Consider the following 10,509-nt stretch of genomic DNA (forward strand, 5'->3'; position numbering starts at 1 on the left):
GCTCTACTTTTAAGGGGATTCAGATGACTTAGGAGCTATCTATACCTCAAGCTAAACCTTAGGAGGCTCTGTCAAAAGTGGAGCACTTGAAGGAGAAGCTGAAGGAAGAAAGAGAAGGCAAGGCTCTCCTCTATTATTGGCTCTTAGATCAGGAGTTTTTAACTACGAACGCTTTCAAAAGTCTAGATCAGTTAACAAGAAGAGGAGCTGAAATTATAGGCCAGACCTGCAAGATAGCATTCTCTGTAGGCTTTGAGAGGTACAAGATAGTGGCTCGGGTGCACCTTCCTACTGACAGGGCCGAGCTTCTACAAGCCAACTTTTCGAATGAAAGTATGAAGGTCATGATGGAAGATAGCACAAGAAGATTTACAAAAGTATCCCTGTGCATCACTGAGATGAATAAAGTTGATGCGGCCATCCAGACAGAAGGAACTGTTGGCACTGAGGAAGGCTGCTCTGAAGTAAGTCACCCTGATGGTGCTCCAAGGCATTGATATATATCTTTCTTTTCTTTTTGTAATTTGAGCTTTGTAATCGAATTTTCATGCAAATAAATAAATTTATTTTTACCATTGGTGTTTGCAATGTTTGAATGGATGAATGTAAATCATATTCCAAGCCATATTGGCTGAATTCCGATCTATACTAGCTAAGCATTTAACTATGATCGGAATCATAAAGCATGATCTGAGCCATAATCTGAGCTATATAAATTATTTTGAAAGTATTCATCACCTGTTGTGTAGGTTTTAAAAGGATCGAAATTTGAATAGCCTTCACATGGCAAGTACCATCACACATCCCTAGACATCTTTTCGAAAATGGTGCAGGGATGATTTGTCTGCCACTAGCATTAATTGTCTTTTCGATAATAGGAGTTATACTCAATCGATGGTTGCCACACGTCAAGTATCCGTTCAAACCTCATTGGTCCACTCCTCCAGTAATCAATGCTTTGAGAAGAAGTATCGTTAGGAGATTTTTTGAACTTGGGTCTATTTAAACCTTAGATGAGACTGGATGCAGGATTCTAAAGTTACCAATCATCCTTGTCTTCTTTTACCATAGGTTCTCCTTCTTCTTTATCTTTCACTTCTAGAGTTTCTTCCTGCATAGGGAATGGGTTCTTCTAGAGACTCCAATTTCACTATGCTGGCATTCCAGTCCGAACTAATGGAGATGGATGTGGTACTGCTCTATGAGTAGTTTCCAATTCCTCTAGAGTTCCAATTGAAAATTTCAGAGCTGAATGATCGAGTTTGCCAACCTCCCTCAGGTTGGATGAGTCTTTATGAGAAATGCTTCTGGGCTGGGCTGAGGCTTCCTCTTCATCTTTTCTTTGTAGCTCTTTTTTGATTTTTTAAGATGTCACCATGTTCAATAGTCTCAAATTCATGACGACATATCTGTTGTTTTACCGTAGTGTATGTATTGGCTGAGATTGATCCCAGCATCGTGCTTTTTTGTTCCTTCTTTACCTTCAAGAAACATCTTGGATCTTGCGGATGGTGGTATGTGACACCCCGAAAGAAGAAAAATGTTCATCCATTGATCTGAGATGCTCCTTCCATTATTCATGGTTAGAAAGAGTGCTTTCTATTCGTCTTTCAAATGTCAGGCGAGGATTGGGGGTTCATCGACTGATGTGAACCTCGAGAAGCCATGCTGAGGGAGCCCTCATTAGATCAGTATCTGAGGCAGGAGCTGGAAATCATGCACAACTTTAAGGTTTCAATGCTGAATGAGTTTCTATCAGAGCAGACATTATTTAATGTCGGCATTAGCCAAGCTGGTCCCCAAGATGCGCATAGGTCGCCTGCCTCAGAGCCATATGTTCTTCGATTCATACTTTGGTTTTATGCTGACCATTTGATTGCTTTGGTCGCAGAAATAGATTTGAATTTATCGAAATTGGAGTAGAGGGCCCATCGAAAAGGGGCAGTAGAGCCTGTGGGTAGTTGGAGCACCTGCGGATGGTCAAAGCACCCACATCAGGATTAGAATTCCCCTCGTGCCATCGACTTTTGGGTCAGAGGGATCCAAATCTCTCCACGCCACCGACTTCAGAGTTATAAGGGTTCGATTTGGCTAGTCTTCTTCGGCTTCTGATGGGCATCAAAGAAGCCAAATCGGTCAAGCCCCCAAAAAAATAATTCTAAGCTTGCCAGCCCCCAAGTTATCAACTTTTGTCCAAAAGACGAACTAGCCGAGGCAGCTGGAACTTCTGAGATTGTACCGATTGGTTTGAAACTCGAGGCTTCGACCTTAAGTGATTATAAGCTGGCATATGAATTATTTATCGAGATGCTCCTCCCGATCAATGCAAACGAGCTACTGGTCGAATCGCGTGGGGCGGTAAGGAAAGAAGCTATGGAGTGCTTCATCCAGATAAGTTAAAGCTCATACAGTTTTATTTATTCTAAATATACACTTGTTATGTTATTGATAAGAGATTTTTCAATAGCTCGCCCATTATTTGAATGGGTACATAGAGTACTCCCGCGAGCTTTCGGTGGAGGTGAGAAAGCTCAAGATCGACATCGAAACACTCAAGGTGTAAAGGGCAAGGCCGAGAAGGAGGTTGGAGAAGCCTTCATGAGGGCCGATGCTGCTGTAAGGAGAGCTGAAGATCGAAGCGGCCCTGAGAGGGGTTGTAGAGAAAAACTCTCGGCTGCTAGGCATCTAAGAAGCACAGGCAGCGAGGATAAAGGAGCTTGAGGCCTTACTAGAGAAGAATAAAGCTACGGTTGAGGTAGCAGAGAAGAAGATAGCAAAGGTGGAGAGCGATACCGAGGCATGGATCAGGGCCGTTGCCTTAAAGGCCGTCACGAATTTTCAGATGTTAGAGAAATATCGCAATGAGAAAGTTGAATTTGCCACCAATGCTTACATCAGTGGGAAGCAACTGGTCTGAGACAGGATTGCCACCCTGTATCCAGAATTAGATTTGGACTTTTTGGATGACATCTGGGAGCCCACTGCAGTCGATGCACCTGCAACGAATGCTCTCGCATCAGATGCTGTCCTTTAAATTTTTTTTATTTTTTTTTCTTTTTGTACTTGGACCTTTCAAGATCATTGTAAAAAATTACAAAAAAATGAGTGAAGTTTGTACTTCTTCATACTATCTATATTTTCATTATTTTTGATGGGTTATGCTTGCATATTTTTATTCAGCACATAAGGACTAGTTCCGATCCAAAGAACTCAAAATTATCCCAATCAAAAGGATATCTAGTTCATTTCTATCATTGAAAATTTAAATGAATCTGTTCTGATTTAAGGGACTAAGCTTTACTACAAACTTAGTTCTGACCTTAAAAAATTAAGTAGAACTGTTCCAAGCGAAGGAACATCAATGAAAATGATTCTGATCAAAGAAACTGTAGCAACAACAGTTAATTTTAGTAAGGATAGTTCCGAACAAAAGAACTTCAACAAGGATAGTTTTGATCCAAAAAACTTTGGTTCCAAACAAAAAAACCTCAGAAAGGTCAGTTCCAATCAAAAAAATTTCAATAAGGATGGTTCCGATCAAAGGAACCCTTGTAAGGTCAGTTCCAATTAAAGGAATATCAACAAGAACAGTTTCGATAAAAAAAACTTTGGTTCCGAATAAAAAAATTTTAGTTTCGAATAAAGAAATCTCAGTAAGATCAATTTCGATCAAAGAAACTTCAGTAAAGATGGTTTTGATTGAAAGAATCCCCGTAAGGTCAGTTCTGATCAAAGAAACTTTAATGAGAATAGTTCCGATCAAAGAAATTTTGGTTTCGAACAATAGAACCTCAATAAGGTCAGTTTTGATCAAAGAAACTTCAACAAGAATAGTTTTGGTTAAAGGAACTTTGGTTTCGAATAAAAAAACTTTGGTTTTAAACAAAGAAACCTCAGTAAGGTCAGTTCCAATCAAACGAACTTCAGTAAGAACAGTCCAATCAAAGAAACTTTGGTTCCGAATAAAAAAACTTTGATAAGATCAGTTTCAATCCAAGAAACTTCAACAAGGATGGTTCCGATCAGAGAAATCCCTGTAAGATCAATTTTGATCAAAAAAATTTTAACAAGAATAGTTCCGATCAAAAAAACTTTAGTAGAGTTCGTCCGATAGGAGCTTCGGCCTTTCATACCACTTCTATGTTCAAACACGAGTTGATAAATCTAAAAATTCATATATATAGTAACATGATATTACTGCATCACTGATAGTACATATGTAGATTGGCCGAATAATATAGTCTGGAGAGTGGGATCCCATCGAGTTGCTTTAGCCGATAGATCCTATGGCGTACCACTTTGTCCACCTAATATGGATTTTCTCAGTTGGATGATAGCTTCCTTTACTCAATTGGTTGTGAAACTTCTACTTGCCATAATACTAGGTCGCCAGCTTGGAATTCTTTAGCCTTGATCTGGGCATTATAATACTTAGCCACCCTCTGGCGATAAGCAGCCATTCTCATGGTAGCATGCTCCCTGCTTTCTTCTATCAAGTCAAGGTTAGCTCGAAGCCACACCGAATTGGTATCTTCATTGTACTCTTCAACTCTAAGTGAAAGGAGCCCAATCTCCATGAAAATGATCGCTTCAGTTCCAAATGTGAGGTTGAAAGGAGTCTCGTTAGTTGGGATCCTCTGAGTGGTCCGATAAGCCCATAACACGTGATGAAGCTCATCTATCCACGACCCCCCTATCCGATCTAACCTGACCTTTTAGCCCTGTAGGAGAGTTTTTTTGATCACCTCCACCTCTCCATTTGCCTGCAGGTGGCCTATCAATGCAAAGAGATGCTCTATTCCATGGTCTTCACAAAATTCACGAAGTCGAGCACCACTGAATTATCTATCATTTTCTATGATCAGCACTTTGGGAAGACCATATCGATAGATAATGGATTTTTAAATAAAATCTTTCACTCTTGTCTCGGTTATATGGATCAGAGGCTCGGCTTTCACTCACTTTGTGAAGTAATCAATAACCATCAGAAGAAACTTGTGCTGACCGGACTCCCAAGGAAAAGGACTAAGAATATCCATTCTTCACTGAGCAAATGGTCAAGGGACACTGATGGAAGTTAGAAGTACTGCTGACTGATGTTGAATGTTAAAATTTCTCTAGCATCGATCGTATTTTTTGATGAAGTTATCTGTATCTTATTATATAGTGGGTCAGTAGTAGCTCTGTCAAAAAATCTTATAAGATAGAGATCTATCCCCTAATTGACTTCCACAGATCTCTTCATGAACCTCCCATAACGTATAATCAGCCTCAGACGTGCATAAGCACTTTAAAAGAAGTAAAGAGAACGACCGCTTGTACAACTTGTCATCATTCAAAATATAGTGAACGGCCTGGTTCCTTATCTTTTGGGCCTCCTTACGATCAGGCGGTAACTCACCTGACCTCAAATACTTGAGCAAGAAAACTATCCAGCTGGGTTCCTCATCAACTTGCTGGACAATGAGGAGCTCTTCGAGGCATGAGACTTTTAATATCTCAAAGTAGGCCTCTTTTTGTTATGCAATTTTTTTAGATTGTAGAAAATCGAGAACACTAGCAAACCACACACAAAAGAGGTGGCACTAGGGTTTTGCTTGAAAAGAGAATGCCTCCCTTCTTTCAACCTTTGGAGGTGGCGGCTACGGTTTGCTCCCCTCCTATGATGGCATGCAGCTAGAGAGAAAAGAGAAAATAAGGGTTTTGGGAGAAAATGATTCAATTCATTCCATAATGTTATAGGTTACATATATATAGCCTATACAATGGGTCAAAATCCAAACCTGAAAAACTTCCTGGACTAATCCACATGCACTTACCCAAACTCATGTACACCCATGGTCTGATCATGCACTCACCTCTTGAGTTAGTCCCCTTAAGACCAATCAAACCAGACCTTAAGATCGTAGGATCAAAACCTGACCTTAGACCCAAATAGAAATCTCGTGCATCTGTTTTCGCAGTTCAAGTTAGCTTGGTCAGAGCTTGAGTCAACTCGCCTGCACTCAAGCCGACTCGACCAAACCCCGAGTCGGCTCGGATGCTGTGCCACTAGATGCTATGGAATGCTGCTCTCTGTCTGGTATCCGAGCCAGATCTCTCAAAGCTTGAACTGGCTCAACCTGATTCAAGTCAACTCCTCCTAGAGCCAAGCCGACTCCTCTGCTGGCAGAAGTCTTCGTTTGGTTCCTTGCTCAACTTTGTGTCCCAATTATCCATAACCCTAACCAAGCTCTTCGAAATCCTCACCAGTCTGAACCTTGAGCCCATGAAAATTATGCTTCACCTCCACTCTAGGACCACTCTCGTTCTAGTGAACCTAGAGTCTATTGCATTGACTCCACCTGTGGTCACCTCCAAGGCAATGGGGGCACCACAAAATCTCTACAATCTCCATCTTGATGCCTCTGAAGCCTTGGCGAGCACCACTTTTTACCGAGCTCCAATCCTCTACATGTCCTGACCAATGAGGAATGAAGCCAACTATACAGACCTCCTCACCACCACAGTATATCTCAGTCCTGAAGTTGTCCGAAAGACTGCCACTACCTCCCTTATGGCTGAAACTCTCATCTTATATCCGGACACTGCTCCTGTAGGTCCTGTCATCAATGGCTATGCCGACCACTGATCCAGCAGCTGTTTCCACTACTGCCTCCACAACTCCACCTGTCGCGCCACTAGCTACTTCACCAATAACTTCCAACCACCGTAGCTCCAGTGACTCTTCTCGTCACCGCTCTAGTGGCTCTAGTCACCACTAACCCAATGGCTCTGACCGTCGCTGCTCTTGCAATATGCTCTGCCACAACATCGAAAAATCCTGGAGTGATCACAGCTCCACTCCCCTGCCTCCAATCCACCTATGGTCCATACTGGTGGAAGTCGCTTCATAGGTCTCTGGGTCCTCTTTGCATTCTGTCACCTCGTAGTATCTATTCCTAATGCATATGCCTCTAGGCCCTCTCCTGATGCCCGCTCACTGTTTCCCAAGTGCTTGGGAGACTCCACCTCCCTCTGCACCTCCTTGCCTAGAGATCATGCCATAGCCATAGTCTTCGTCATCACCTATGAAGGAATCTCTCTCCGATACTCCTCCATATGTAGATGTACCTATCCTCGATGCTCCACCTTCCTGTGATCCGACAACCCTGCAATAGGCAGCTTCGATAAGCATACCATCAGTTGTCCAATCTACACCGATTGAACCTCCAACTGATTTTTCATGACTGAAGTAATCACCTTGACCTCTCTGGACACAACAGAACCTACCATCTGGTACAAACAACTCCTCAATCTCCTCCCTCTCATCACAATCCTACCATCCTTGGAGACATTCGGTACCCCTGAATCACTTCTGAAAATGAAGCCCATTTCCTCCAAGTATTCAAGTGATACTATGCTTCTTCTAACATCCAGGACATGATGCACATCTATCAAGGTTCGCACCCTCCGGTCATATATCCTCAGTCTAATGGAACCCACTCTTACTATACTACAAGAGCTCCCATCTTCTAGTATCACTCACTGCCCCTCACTCACCTATGTACAAAAAGTGAACCACGTCTGGTGAGGTATACAGTGATAAGAGTTAGTAGAGTCCAGTACCCACCGATCTGCCTCCTCCTTGTGTCCAACCGATAACATCAGAAGATTATCTGATGCATCGCTTTTAGCCACTGCACTGGATGACTCCTGTCTGAAACCTTCTCTCTTTTCTTTCTTTCTCTGAGGACAATCTCTCTTCATGTGCCCAAGCTGCCAGCACATATAACACCTTACCTCCCTGATACTCGAAAAATTCTGCCTCTCTGCTGCCTCGCATTTATCCTTCCCCCTCCAAGATCTTTCACTGGCTACCATGGCATCCTGGAGAAGCTCCATACTACCCCTCACCATCCGCTCCCTCTGCTTGTTCGTTCAAAATGCAGACACTATCTCCTCACAGACTAGTGTCTCTTTCTCGTATAACAGAGTCGTCACCAACGGATCGAAAATCCCAGATAGTGAGCACAACAACATTAGGAACTTGTCTTCCTCCTCCATAGCCATATCCAAATTGAGTAGATCTACACTTAACTAGTCAAATCACTGAATATGTTCCAACACATCTCCACCTTCTTCCATTTGAAGGCTGTAGAGTTGTTTCTTTAGCATAAGCTTGTTGCACATATTCATTCCCATGTACAGGGAGTGCAATCTTGACCACAAACCTTGGGATATTTTCTCTTCCAATATGCCATATAGAATCGAGTTCGCCAAACACCATCTGATCAGCGAACAGATCCTCTATTCTAAAGAACTTCAAGCTTGATCTATCATCCCCTCTGGCTTTTTCTCCAAAGCTAGATGCAATTCCTGCGGAACCAACAGATCTTCCACCCTTGTCCTTCACATCGAGAAATTTTTTTTTCCATCAAACTTCTCAAAATCAATCTTCAATCTGCCACTCATGATGTCATTATAACAAAACAGGTTATTAGCAACAAAAATCTTTCATCGCTAATAACCTATTTTCATCGCTAATAGTTATTAACGACGAAATTTTTATTGCTAATTTTTCATCGTAAATAATTGCATCGTTGATAATATTTTACGATGAAAAAAAATATTTTATCGCTAATAATGATTATTTACGATGAATTAATTTCATCGTTAAAAATTTTTTGACAAAAAAATTTAATCCTAAAAAAATATTTGCTACAAATTATAACGTTGCTAATAAATAAAAAATTAATAATGATAAAAATTTTTCATCATTATTAATTTAATTAAAATTTTTTTCTAAAATAAAATATTTAAAAATTTTTAGCAATGAAAAATTTGCATTGTAAGTAATTTTTTTTGAAATAAAAATTTTTCGTTGCTATTAACTTAATAATAATTTTTTAAAAAAATAAATTTAAATAATATTAGCAATAAAAAACTTACATCATAAATATGATAAGTTTTGATAAAAATTTTTATCGCTAATAATTATTTATGATGAATAATTTTTCATCATTATTAATTATATATAAAATTTTAATAATTTTATATTTATCAAAAAATTAAATTATTATACTAAAATATTTTTGGCGATCAATATTTTACCAAAAATAATTCTGTCACTAATAATTTAAATATATTTTTTTAAAAAAATAATTTATGAATATATATTTTTAATTTATAACTATAATATTTTTTATAAATTAAAAAAATAAAAATAAAAAATTTACATAATAAATTGATAAATAAATTTTATTATATTAAATTAAAATTATAAAAAATTTAAAATAAAAATAAAAAAATACATGAAGAAGTCGTCAAGTATCGACATCTGAAGAACGAGCTGGAGATGGAGAGCGTTCGGAAGAGCTCGGATTGGTCTGCTGCTACCTCATCAGCTGTATCATCTGCTCCATCTATGCCATCCACTCCATCATCTGAATCTGGAGCTGCTGATACTCATCAATGCGTGCAGCCAATTTCTGAGCTTGCTGCTCAGCGTACTGTCGATCCTCGACAGCCTACTATCGATCCTCGACAGTCTGCCTCTATACCTTCATCAGCTGAGCCTCGCACGTAGAATGGATGTCAGCCCTAGATAAGCGTGAGGATGAGGGAGCAGTGATCCCATATCCTAGATCCGTAACATAACAGGATCTCATACCAAAAATCTAATCACAGATATTATCATCTGTGGGTGCAGTCGAGCCCTCAGGGAGAGACTGGGATCTCATGTCTGTCAAACGATCCAAAAAATTAAAGTTATAGCTATTTTAATTTTGTAATAAAAATCAAACTACGAATGAAAAAATAATTGAAAAAACTTACAAAGAGCTCCAGGCTCCCCATCGTCCACTCCTCTGACCGTCACTGGTGGGTCCGCTGGTAGATATCGATCTTATCAGAAAGCTCGCCACTCTCAGCATCTCTCTATAATTTGAGAGTTAATTAAAAAAATTTTAAATAACTAAAGAATTATATGCTAATTAAAAATTAAAAATTATCTACCATGTGCTATATGTGACGAGCGAACGACCTCGAATCTCCACAATGCGGTATGATCTGTCTCGCCCAATTCACGATGTTCTGGATACATCTTCTCTGTACAGTTACCAGTCAAATTAGCAGATAACAAATTTATTTTAAGAATAAATAATTCAATCATTAAACTTTAAAAAGGAAGAAGTTTGGACATGTAACCTAATATGCCGGATCCTCGTAATGCCGGCATATGACAGTTCAAATATCCATCATGATGCTGTCATAGGACTGCTGCCGTACTGCGTCCCTCCATGATCCTGCACCATATGGTACCAATGCTGATATATGTGATGGCGATAATCTTTGAAATGTAACAATAAATGTGTGTCCACATTTTGCCTCACACGATCCTCCTCAAAATCAATGATGTCGAATACACCCTGCTAATAACAAATATTAGAAAAATACTATGTAAATTAAATATTCATAATATAATTTATTTTATCTATAAGTGAGTGTACAAAATCTCTCTCTGAGCCG

Source organism: Elaeis guineensis, chromosome 5, assembly GCF_000442705.2.
Source record: "Elaeis guineensis isolate ETL-2024a chromosome 5, EG11, whole genome shotgun sequence".
In the NCBI taxonomy this organism is placed as follows: Eukaryota; Viridiplantae; Streptophyta; class Magnoliopsida; order Arecales; family Arecaceae; genus Elaeis; species Elaeis guineensis.